Below are 13244 nucleotides of genomic sequence, written 5' to 3' on the forward strand. Positions count from 1 at the left end.
TCATGGCAAGTAAGCATCTGATGAAGGGTTCACGGTAAGAGAATGTGAAGGCCATAAAGACAGTTTTAAAATACAATGGCAGAAACACCAGGCAGGAGGGTTACAAATGTGTGCCCTGTGACCAACAGCTTTATGGGTCCCAGCTCCAGAGCGCTTATAACTACTCTTCTCTATGAGTTCCTGTGAGTTCAATTGTTTTAGACGCTGCATGGGTGTGAAGCAGGTAATGTTTGTATTGTGGAGACTGGCTTTTATCACACAACGTTATTATGCCCTTCAGTCTCGTTCATATTTTCACAAGTTGCAAGGATTTCATATACACACATACACACACACACATACACACCCACACAATCTTAATGTATATGTGTTTGTAGAACGAGGGTGTCCACTCAGGTGTTGGCTTTGCCTTACCTTGCTCCTTGTTTGACAGGGTCTTTTACTGTTTGTGTTGTACAGGCCAGGGTAGCTGGCCTGTGGGCTCCAGCATCCTTTTGTTTCCACATGCCATCTTGACAAAGCAGCATGGAGAGTCCATAAGTGTCTGACTGCTGCACCAGGCTCTGAGTGAGCTATGGGGATCGGAGTTCATGTCATGCTTGCACGGCAATCATTTCAGTCACAGAAACACCTCCTCAGCCCTTGCATTCCTCTTTTTCAAGGATGAATAACTTTCTACCATTCACTGGGGGTGGGGGTGGGGGAGGCTGGAAGCAGCCATTCCAGAACAGCAGTAGTGAAAATGGCTGTGTTCCTGGCATAAAAGCTCACTCATAGTGTGGTTCTGCTTTCTGCCTCTCTGCTGGGTGTATGAAAAGCTCTTGGGCAGACTAAACCAGTGCTGGGGTACATTCTGTCCTCACCACCATTGCCATGGGGGTGAGAAGTAGTGGAGTATAGCCTAAGATGGGGGCCCCAGCCCGGGGAGGCGGGGGAGAAAGGATGGCAGAGCAGGCTGAGGCCGAGGAGGCAGGGGTTCCCAAACCACACGGATTCCAGCTTAGCTCAACTGAGTGTCTGAGTCCAGAGGGCAGAGGAGCCTTCTGCAGCTTAGTTTCTGTATGATGGAGACTTAGGCAGCTCGGGTCTGTATGATGAAGGCTTCCCTCTATGGCAGTTCTTGATGACAGAGATAGTCTTTGCTTGTCCAAACTGTTTATTCATTGTTCATTGTGGAAAATGGGTAATTCGACTTACTCAGAGTGGACCAGAGGTCAAATACCTTTTGCAGGAAGGAATGTCTGAGAAGGGAGGCTTATTGGATAAACCCTCAGGGCCCATCTAGATATTTAATTAGCATGGAGAACTCTGTGTTCTATGCTATCTAGCTGTCAAGATCCCCATGTGGGGTGTTGTGGTCACATGCTCTAGGACAGGACTGGCTCAGGAGTAGTTGAAACGCCTACCATTCTCAGTTATGAGGATTCACTGGGGTTTCTGAATCCACTCAACCTTCCCAGTTTTTGTCTGGTGATACAATTCCACTTGTCCCACAACACAGGCCAATATAGCTCTGCTTGTACTATATTCATCCTTTGTAAGATTGTTCATTGACCGAATAATCCTGGAGTGGACCTGGGAGACAGCAACTCTCCTTTCAGCGTGCACTTAGTAGTGGGGTTGCTGGATTCCATGGCAATCATGCTTTACAAATTTTGAGGCAGGTCCATACAGTTGCCACAGTGGATATCACCCTGATGAAGAACAGCTATATATCAGATGAAATCACTAGAGCTCTCTACCTCTGTAATTTTTGGTGACTTTATTGAAAGCTAGTTGACTGTGTATGAACTGTTTGCTTCTGGAATTTCTAGTTGGTTCCACTGGTCCATTTTTCTTTGATAGTCGCATATAATTTTGATTACTATAGCTTTGTAATATATTTTGAAGCCAAGAATCGTGATACCTTCAGCTTTCCTTTTTCTGCATGCTGTCACTTCCAACTACCAGGGCTCCTTTCACGTGAGTTCTTTTGTGGTTTTGGCTTGTTTTTTTTTTTTGTTTGTTTGTTTGTTTGTTTGTTTGTTTTTTTCTATCTTGCAGAACTTCATTGGGATTTTGATAGGGACCACAGCATTACTTCTTTCAGTCTCAGCATCTGCAATAGCTTCCTGTTTATGCCTTCAGTTGATCTCATTAATGTTTTATAGTCTTCAGTGTAAAGGCCTTCATTTCCTTGATCAAATTTATCCCTAGAACTTCATTCTTTTTGATGCTGTTGTTTGTTTCTTTATCATATTAACTTTTCTTTCTGGGACAATTCTCTCTTCCTCCCCAAAGTATATCCTTTACATTTTTTTTAATTTAAATTTTTGGGAAAAGGTCTGTCTTAGTTACTGTTCTATTGCTGTGAAGAGACACCATGACCAAAGCAAGTGGCAGAAGGAAACATCTAACTTGGGGCTTGCTTACAGTTTCAGAGTGTTAGTATACAGCTGTCATGGTGGGAAGCAGGGCTGTGGGCAGGAAGGTATTGCGCACTAGAGCTGTAGCTGAGAGCTTACGTCATCAACTGCAGACAGGAGACAGAAAGACAGAGAGGTAGAGGAGAGTGGGCCTGGTATGGTCTTTTGAAATCTCAATCCCACCCTCAAGGGCACATCTCCTCTAATAAGGCCAACATCCTAATAAGAATTAAATAGTCTACCAACCAGGAGTCAAATATTCAGATATATTAGCCCATAGGAGCTATTCTCATTCAATCCATAACAGAGTCCAACCTGGGCTCAAACGGTAACCAGGAAAGACCTTACATTTCTGACCTCCTGCATCTACTTCCCACAAGCTGGGACTATAGCTGTGAACTGCCACACCTGTTTTATTTCGTGCTGGGGATGAAACCCAGGGTGTTGTGCATGTGAGTCAAGCACTCTACCAATTGAGCTATGTTATCAGTCTCCAAAGTATATCTTTTAAAGTTCCTTTTATGATAGCTTGTTGGTGACAAACTCTATCAGATTTTATGTATCTGATAGAATTTAATATGTCTTGGAAAGAGGTAAACAGGGTTTTCTGGTACTAGAAATAAGAGACACAATGGGAGAAGTAGGGGTCCAGGAGAGTTTCTAGCAGTGTCACTCATGGGGGCGGGTAGGCATGGATGACATAACAGGAAACAACATAAAGTGGTGCCGCCAAGTACTGCTCACCTGGAACACATGCTCCCTAGTGCATCCCTCGACCAAGCTGAGTCCTGGTTCCTATGACCTTTCTGAACCAATGGCAGCTGAGTCCTGGGTCATGTGACCTTCCTGAGCCAATGGCAGTTGTGTTTATTCATTCACCAGTTCTTCATTGAAAATTTCCGAATCTTCAGTTTTACATTTATTCATTATCTAGTTTATCAGCTAAGCATTTTTTTCTTCTTATAAAGCCTGAACAGAAGTTCCTGGGAAGAAGAACCGCACCTTCCACTGAGCCTTCTGCAAGGCTGATTGACTGGTGAGACCTTCAGTATTGAGTAGAAGTGGAGATATTGCAAACGTTGGGTCAAATTATCTTGGACTCGTCTTTAGCCTCCATTAATAGCCATTCATTGGCCTGCTCAGTATGTGACCTAACATCTTGGTGACTATTCATTACGTAAATCATTTGGAACGTTGAAACAGAATCCTGTATTCCACCAGCTAAAAGGCTAAAAATGTCCCCAGACGTCATCCAAGGTCCATGAGATTTCCCTCCTTTGTTGTAAGCCACCTACCTGATGTTTCTGCCACTGTATTTAGTAATGGGTTTTTAAAAATACGACTTTCTTGTTTTGTTACAGTAAACCCCTCCCTGGCCTGTTATCATGATAGACCATGGAATCTGGAGTAATCTAAATTGTCTTCTTGGGTCATGAGCACTCATATTTGGCTTCAGAAGACACAGTCCCTTTTTAATTGATAATTGCATTTTTTGAGTCAACAAAAGCATCAGCTACACTCTAGGCAGCCTGTTCAACGAAGAGGCTGTGAAGATGAGCCAGTCCCGTGTGGACCCCACACACGAGGCTCCGGCAGCTCTGCGTGAGGGAGGGACACACAGTACAAAGGTTTACATAAACGTGAGTACCTGATTTTGTGAATGAACGTCCTGGGCTCTGAGAACCTACAACCAAACTATGGACTCTCAGGAGAAATGGTTAGGACCTCTGAAGCTGGGGTGGGCAGAGTGGTTAGAGAGGAGCGGGTGGAGTCTCGAATGAGAAAGTTGGGACAGATGGAGCCCCTAATCTTCCTTTTAAGGAGATGTTTTTATCTTGGGAACAGTAGTGGCTGCCGACAGATTTTAGGCAGGGGGGAAGCCCACGTCAGGTTTGTTTTAAAGACAGACTGACTACAAGCTTGTTAGCCATTCTTACTGCAGTGGCCTGGCTCAGGGGACTGCAGAATGACTCTGGCTTTTTCCAAACAGCAGCTCTCTGCCTTGTGGAAGGGAAGTCTGGGTATGTCCACTCAGGGTGGGGGTGGTGCTGCTGGAGACACAGATGATGGACAGGCACTGGAGGCTTTTCTAGGACAGGGCAGGACAGTTGGTTCCTCTGCTCTACTGCAGGCAGACCTTAGGAAGATCTGAGTGCCTTCAGGAGGCAAAGACATTAATTAATGAAGAACATCCCCGAAAGCCCTCATAACCCTTAGCTTGTATCTGAGGCTGCCAGGGGCCACTCCTCACAAGCACGAGCCAAGATGCTTCAGCACAGAGTCTGGCAAGCAGGCTGTGCCCTGCTCTCATTCACGTGACTGTCTGTCCCTGTAGGATCCCATCTTTCAGTCCCCTCTGCCTCTGAGCCCCGTATCTCTAATAGGAAGAATAAAGAAGCCAGAGCAGGACAATGCCAGTGGAATCAGGGTACCAGAAGGAAGATAAGAATCAGCAGGAAAGAAGGCATTTGCAGTGTCGAATGGAGGCAGAGGGCCAAGGAAGGGTAGGGAGCCTGGGTCTGAGCACAGAGAGTGCTGAGACTCTGGGTCCAGGGAGAAGTATAGCCTCGGGTATAAGCAGAGCCCAGCACTGGGCCCAGGTAGAGCTGCAGCCCAAGTTCAGGTTTCTCAGTACCTCCCTAGCTACAATCTGGGCAGACATCACCTCTCACTGGCCCCTGGGTCCTCTTATGTTTGTAAGGGGGCTCCCTGAGGTCCTGTCACACCTGAGGGTGTGGCATGGGTGAGGTGGCAGGGAACAGAGGTGATGCAGCTTCCTGAGGAAGATCAACATGACATAAAAATTTTGAAGGAAAATTGAGTTTTTACATTAAAACAAATGCTAGTATTTTTTTTTTTTGCTCAGAATGCAAATGTAAGCTTAAAAAAAAAAAAGAATATAAAGGGCAGTGTCAAAAAAATTGTTCATGCTCTCTCTCCTACTGTTGAGGATATTTGAGAAGGGAGTCAAAAGGCAGATTGGACACACTCAAAGATGCCCTCCAGCTTTTCTCTGGCTCCACAAAGGAGATCAAGTAGAAGGAGGATTCTGCAATATGGAGTAGTGAAAGGATCTGGGCGGCCCCTTCAAGGTTCAGGACAGAGTATTAATGTGGGCGGTGGGGACTCAGCTGTGCCCGCATCTTTTCACACCCCGACTTTGAAACCTCTTGTTCCTCTCTCAGGAAAGCCTCATCCTTCCTGTCCACCTGGCTCTCCCATTTGTGTTCCAAGGGATGCCGTGTCACTTCCTGATTCCTTTCTGCCACCAGCTCAAAACTAGGAGCGTGGGCACTGCTTCTGCTTCCAGCCCGGACAGGACCCCACACATAGGGCTGCTCCCATCCCACTCATGGGTTTACATGGCATTCTTTCCTTGTCCTTGTAATCTACTTAATCCTTCACATTGTTGGAGAACATGAGCATGCCTGCTATCCTGTAGGCAAGCCCTTTGCTAGCCTCCCTTGCTGGCCTCTCTAGCTTTGTGTCTCAGAGCTAACTCTGACTCTTGTTCTGAACTCAGGATGTGTCAATGCCTGGACGGCCTTCAGCAGTGCACTGCTGTCTTCTGTCTCTCCTATTCTGTTTCCACATATTCTATTTTATCTTTGCCACCATGAAGAATTTCTTTTTATCATTCCAAGACCAATCTCATTTGCAACCCCACAGACAAAACCTTCTTGGTCTCTCATGACTTTCCCACCTTTTCATGGTGCTCAGAAACCCTTCAGCCTCTGTCCCTGTCCTGGCTTGTTTTATGTCAACTTGATACAACTTGATGCAGTCATTGGAAACCATGGACCCACAGTTGAGAAAATGATTCCATAACATAGGGGCTGATAGATAGGCCAACAAGGCATTCTCTTAATTAGTGATTGATGTGGGAGGTCCTAGCCCATTGTGTATGAGACCATCCCTGGGCTGGTGCTCTTGGATTTCCAGGGAAACTGAGCAAATCAATAAGGAGCAAGTCACTAAGCAGCACTCCTCTGTGCTCCTGCATCAGCCACTACTTCCAAGTTTCTGGTCTGTTTTGGTCCCTGTCCTGACTCCTTCAATGATGAACAGTGACATGGAAGTGTGACCCAAATAAGCCCTTTCCACTTCCAGTTGCTTTGGTCATGTGTTCTATCACAGCAATAGCAACCCTAACTAAGATAACCCCTATCCATCTCTAATGTCATTTATTGGCATGAATTCTGGGTAGACTGTAGCCTATGGGAGATCATGAGTGTGTGCTTTGGGCTTAGCACATCCATCAGTAAATAGGACTGGATGCAGAAATGCACAGGCAAGAGAAGGAGAGTAAACATTAAACCATTCTTTCATTAATGCCTTCTCTCCTTCATGTTAGTCCAAGCAAAGAGGTTAAATCCTGGATTCCCAAGGTTGAAAGTAGAACATCATGCAGGCATGTGTCATGTGTTAATTGATTTCATCACTCACTTGTCCTTGGTCCTTGTCCTTTGACTCACATTACAGAACACCTGCTACTCGTTAATTTATCAGAATTGTTGTACCATTCTAACTGCTGAGAAATGACATTGAACCAAAGAGACAGCTTCTACCTTCAAGACCCTTATGTTCTAGATAAGGGAAGCACAAGGCAAAGGAGATAATTTGCCATGCCAAGTCTTTTAGGTATTCTGTAAAGAAAAAGCAAAACACAATGGCAGGCTAGAGGTCAGGTCCTGGCAGGACATTTAGGTCAAAGTCAGGGGTCACCATAAGAGAACAGAGAAGTAAACTCATCTCTGGCGTGTTACAGCAGGCTTACCCTGCCTATTGTATGGTGAGAGGTGGAAGCAGGGGAGCATCCAAGAGTTCATTATACACCAAAATGGTGGCAGTGGATGATGGCAGCAGTGACAGTCTTCCTCTGTAGGAGGGACTGCCAGCAGGTGCTGCTAACAAGTGGGATGGGTTCCGGAGGAAGGAGGCACAGATGAGGAAGATATTGGCCTGAACAACAGCAATGGTGCAGCTCTAAGGAAGAGAGGGAAGCTTCCTGAGGGGCAGGTCAGTAGTTGGGAGCATCGAGGGTTCAGTTTGAGATGCTCACTAGACATGAAGGTAACAGACAGATGGAGAGTCACATGGAGTTCAGAGGAAGGGCCAAGCTGGGATGAGGATTTTGTGTGTCACTTACACACAGGCAAGGTTTGGAGTGGATGGCTTAGAGACACAGAAGAGAAGCCAAGTCCTGGGTGGATACTAGGTAGGGATGCTGGGGAAGAACAAGGGAAGCAGCAGGAGATGTCACCGGAGAATGGAGGAATATAATGGAGCCAGGGTCCAGAGGAGGGGAATGACCAAGATCAACGAGGCAGCCTGAGAAGGACCAAGAAATAATAAGCAAAGGGAAAGGAAAAATCATGGTGATTTTGGAGTTCACACATGGACCATGAAATGGACGTTTGTTTCAGATTAGCCGAGAGTCGTACATCCAGCAGAGAGTAGACATTTTGAAAATTTGGTTTTGCCACCCCAAAAGACAAAGAAAAAAATTTTCATTGTTGGTAAGTAAAAAACAACAACAAAACCCAGAGTGAGTCCTTTTACTCAAATATCATCTTCAATTAATGTCTTTCTGGAAATAAATTCACTTTAAAAACACCATGCCAGGAATATCAAAGTGCCCAGGAAACAATCATCGTGTATAGACTGGCCAGGAAAGATCTAACAGGAGCCCCAGGAATGGGCACCAGTAGCCTTGAAAATGATTCTTTAGTGACTCAGCATTGCTAGAATCTGTTTTGGAAACTGTTTGAGGCAGTGCCATGGCCCATTTCTGCAGAACTCATCTCTTCTCCCTGCAGCGTCTCCCTCTGGTGGGTGGGACTTCCTGCTAAAAGTTGGCTGGTCCTGGCCAGAGGTCAAAGCCTTGAGCCCAAACGAGTTCAACTAGCTCCTCTTGTCAACTCTTAATTAATCCGTCTAAAAATTGCACAGTGTATCAGTGCTGGATTAGAGGTCATCTAGATCAACAGTGAGCACCAAAGGCAAGCTGTATACCTAATTCATAATTTCAAGCAACCATGCAAGAAGAGAGAAGAAAAAAATCATGTTATAAGAAGCAAGAAAGAAGAATTAGGAAGATCTTGTTATCACAGGCACCCACACAACCTATGAGGTGATGTGGTAGTTTTTGAGATTGGAATAGTGTTGTTTAAGGGGGATAATTGTAAATGCACAGTGCAAATTTTAGGACAGTTACTACAAAGTAAAAGAATAAAACCTAACTATACAGTAAGAAAGGAGAGGGGGGTTAGAGAGATAGCTCAGTGGTTTAGGACACCATTGCTCTTGCAGAGGATCCAAGTTTGGTTCCCAACACCCATATTGAGCTGTTCACCTGCAACTCGAGCTCCATGGGATCCAACAGCCTCTTCTGGCCTCCATGGACAGAGGATGCATGCGTGTATGCATATACATACAGATGAATGAAAATAAATAAATACTTTAAAAACAGAAAATGGAATAATATAGAAATGTTCAATTAAATTAAAATAATAAGAGGCAACACTTGACAATAAAAGTGGAAATAAAAGCAAGGGTAAAAAATACAAATTAGCAATAAATCTAGAGGATTCATTTCCAACACTGCCGATCATGTCTGGAAGTACACCCTCCTGTAACAACAGGGTGCATCCTCTTTTCAGGTTCACATGAGACATTCACCAAGATGGGCCAAATCCTGGGCTACAAAATGTGCACTGACAATGTAAAATAACTGTCACACAATGTGTACTTTTAGTCTACAATGGAGTTAAATTAGAAGTCAATATCAAAAAGACAACCGGAAAGTTTCCAAGTACATAAAAATTAAGCATTCTTCTTTACCAGCACACAGGGCATGGAATAACTCTCAACAGAAATTTAAAAACATTTTGAACTAAGTGGAAACAAAGTATAAATTGTTAAAGGTTTCAGGTCGCAGCCAAACAGCGCTTACCAGGGAGATTGTTTAAGGAGTGAATGCAATTATCTGAGTTTCCATTGTAGACACTAGGAACAGTAAAGTTCTACAAGAAAAGCAGAACACAGAGGAGGAAGAAAGAAAGAAATGATTGGAATTAGAGTAGAAATTAAAATTAGGAGATCATTAAAGAAAGATCAATGAAACAAACAAACAAAAGTCCTAGCTCTTTGAATACATGCATAAGATTAATAAGTCTAAAAAGAGAGGTGAGATAAATTGCCAATACCAATAATGAAAGATGGGATATCATTACAGATCTCACAGACAACAAATGGTTAATTTAAAAAAGAACCACAGACAACTATTTCTATACAAATACCTGCTAGCCCAGGTAATAAGGACCAATGTTTTGAAGGACACACACTGCAGAAACTCACAGAAAAAGATACATATACTATGAATGGGCTATAGCCAGTGACGAAATCGAATCAGTAATGGAAAACATTACAAAACAAAAAGTACAAGGCCCAAATGGGTTCACGAGTGAATCCTACCAGCCATATAAAGAAGATGTTATACTGTGCGTTCTCTACAGTTTTAGAGCCTAGCAGTTGAGTGCATACTCCCTAAGTGGCTCCCTGAAGCCAGACATATACTAATGTTTAAAAGGCGTGTATGAAAAGAAAATGGAAGACTAACATCTGTATCTCAACTATCAATGATGTAATCAACTAAATCTAGGCAACTTAAATCCAACAACATGTAAACAATAACTGTAAGCCATAATCAAATGAGATTGGTCCTAAGAATATAAGACTGGTCAACTGAACAGGTCAATAGCTACAATCTATCATACCAGAAGACTGAAAAGCTATACAACTCTACCAGCAGAGGTAGGAGAAGAATCTAACAAAATGAAACATTTCTTCATGTTTTTTTCCTAAAAAAAAAAAAAAAAAAAACCTCATAGTAAACTAGGAATGAAGGGAAACTTCCTCTAGGAATAAAGAAGATGGGCAAAAAAGCCAATAGCTAATATCATACTCAAAATAAGAAACTTGAGTCTTTTTCACTAAGTACAAGGATGTCCCTCTTGCTCACTGTTCCTTTTCAAAATGTTCCTATAAACTCTAGCTAATGCCATAAGACCAAAATTAAAAATTACTGAATTAAAAGTATACTGATTAGATAGGAAGAGAAAAAAACCTGTCTTTGTTTATAGATGACATACTCATTTATGTAGAAAACCTAGCAAATCAACAAACACCTCTAGAGCTGAAGTGACACGGCTGATGTGTAAAAACCAGCCACTTTCAAAAATATATTATCATCAATTACAAATCAAAAATTTAAATGAAATTTAAAATTAAATATTTATTGTTATTTACAGCAGCATCCTAAATGAAATGCTTATGTATAAAGTCAACAAAATGTGCAAGATTAATTGAATCAAGCAAAAACCATGTAAAAGCAGAGACCATCCTTAAACATAAATAGTCAATATTTTCAAGATCTGTGTTCTTTCCACAGTTCTCTCTAGGCTCAATATAATCTCAATCAAAGCCCCAGAAAGTTGTCTGTGGTTACCAAGACACTGATTTTAAAGTTTCTATGGAGAATCCAAGGACTCAGACTAGTCAACATGCTATTGGAGGAGAAGAACAAAGCTGGAAAACAAACATTCTCTGTTGTCAAGACTATCAATCTACAATAACAAGGCTAGCAGTGTACTGGGTAAAGAATAGACAAATAGCTCTTACAGAGTCTAGGTTCCTGGGAGAAAGGCGGGAGTCTTTGGCTTCCTATTTCCCTTGCACACAATGCTAGGAGGAGCTACCTGAATGAACGAGGACTACTGAGGCTTCATTGACAGACTCACTGACTGAGTGACTGGATGTCTGTGGAAACTCTTACCAATGATATAATCAATAAAGGCAACATTTGTGACACTCTTTATATTCGCTACTTTCCCCCCTTTCAGTGTTTAGTTGGCTTGCATTTGGGTCTTAATGATTTAGTATTGTGTGGGTCAGAGGAAAGGGGTGTCAAGATCATCAGGAAAGTGTTACTAATAGCTAGGGCAGTAAACTTATTAGCAAACTACAAGTTGCTCTCCTGGGTGATGTCTGGAAGGAGTAAGGGTCAACCTCTGCGTGGAGCCTTTTCTTAGTTTAGATCCTGAAATGACTCTGGCACCTGGAGAATAAACTCTGGGTGTAATGGGAAGGAAGACATGGAAGGGCTCAACTAGTTTGTGGTTCTCTTACTGAATTCTTAAGCAAGGCTACTTTAACTTTTATTTTGTTACTGCTGCTGGGTGTTGAACTCAGAGTCTTAAGTGTGCTAAATGTTAGCAATCAGGCAATCTCTGCTGTCAGCCCTGCCTGGTGACAAGGGCACTATCAATCAGGCAACCTCCCAGGCTAGCCCTGCCTTGAGTCGATGGAGCCATCAGACAACCATTGACAACAAAGCACATCATTAGCTGCTCAGAGGCAACACATTCCTATGGTTGCCCCTGAAGAAATGTCCTCTCCTGCATGTGCTGTGGTCCCGTTAAAAGAGCTATGTTTTTCCTCCCTCCCTCTTCTTTCGCTTCCTCCCCAGAGGCAGCCTCTGCGTCCCTTCTAACAAACCTCCCTTGAGACTTGTTGCAGCATGTGATTGTGATTTTGTCGGAAACTGAAGCTTAGTTCCTTCACTAAGAACACACTCTCCAACTGAACTGCATTTGGAGCCCTTGTTTCGAAATATCCCATATTATGTGTGACTTATTTTCCTTCTGATTTCACCATCTCCATCACCTCCACTGCTGTCACTACCATCATTGCCTTTATTATCAACCACCACCATCTCCACCACCATCACCTTTATTATCGTTACTATCTCCATTGCCATTGTTACTGTCTCCACTACTCTAACACCACCACTGGAACCATCTTTTTAACGACTCTTTGTTAAGTGTTTTTTTCCTAACCCATTCCATCCAATATGGAAATTCCCCGGAGCCTGAGTGTGCTCTCTCTCTGTATTCCTCATAGTAAAGTAGGTGGTTTGGGGTGGGGAGATAGTTATCTGTGAAAGTTGAGTCTAATATACGATACCCATTGAAGATCTTATTTTATTTTTGCCAATGAAATAAAATGGTGGTTAGCAGTTGTTTTATGCCTTTACCTCAGATATCTATAAAATTAGTTAATATTCTTTATGGTTAACAGCTCTTCTAGCACTATAAAGATTCCTCCACATATCAGAAACTAACACTGAATCATGAAATCCCTTCCTTTAAAACTCTAGAATCCATCACACACCTCCTCTTTTCTCACAGTGGTGTGAGTTAGCTTCTTTGTATAGGCCCTAGTTTGAAGGAAGCTCTTTGTCTCTGCCCGTGGAGTCCAGGGCATGAGGAACTGCATGGAGGAACCTGAGCTGAGCAAGCTTTCTAGAGCTGGAAAGGGGCTGGGGGAACTTCTCTGATGCTTCTGAGCCTCCAGCTGGGCACAAATCACTCCATTTTCTAATCATGGCCATTGTGACCTTTGCAGGAGATGCTGACCATTCACAAGGAAGCCTGGCTGGACTTTGTCCACTAGAGACTGGAAGGCAGTTGCTATGGGAACAACAGTCACAAAGTAACTTAGAGATGTCCACATTGATGAGGTCTGTGCAGTGAGCCCTGGTTGGTGCAGTGTGACCTGGGGACAATTAGAACAGGACCTGGCACATGAAACTCGATAAGCACTGTTGAGGAAGAGAAGGAATCTGCCAAATTTACATTTTTTTCTTTCACACTGACTAACTGTAGGCAAATGTTTGTGAAGGTTTGTATGAAGTTGTATTTTTTTTCCCTCCTTTTGATTTTCTTCTGCCTCTCTCTGTCTCTGTTCTCTTGTGAAATCTCTGGTCCTTACATCTGA

The 13244-nt window shown here is 43.1% G+C and overlaps 1 long non-coding RNA gene across 4 annotated transcripts in view; it reads left to right on the forward strand.

Moving 5' to 3' along the window:
• Nucleotides 1–3620: 3620 nt before the first annotated feature.
• The window catches only part of Gm30991, a 58757-nt gene continuing 49133 nt past the window's right edge, over nt 3621–13244 (forward strand). For 2 of the 4 annotated variants that reach the window (XR_375761.3, XR_001783865.1), the window contains exon 1: nt 3634–4045. This is a non-coding gene — a long non-coding RNA (predicted gene, 30991). Of the gene's footprint in view, nt 4046–13025; nt 13149–13244 lie in introns of those variants that run through there. The other 2 variants (XR_867400.2, XR_375762.3) reach the window with 2 other exon arrangements.

This window comes from Mus musculus, chromosome 3 (assembly GCF_000001635.26).
Source record: "Mus musculus strain C57BL/6J chromosome 3, GRCm38.p6 C57BL/6J".
Lineage (NCBI taxonomy): Eukaryota > Metazoa > Chordata > Mammalia > Rodentia > Muridae > Mus > Mus musculus.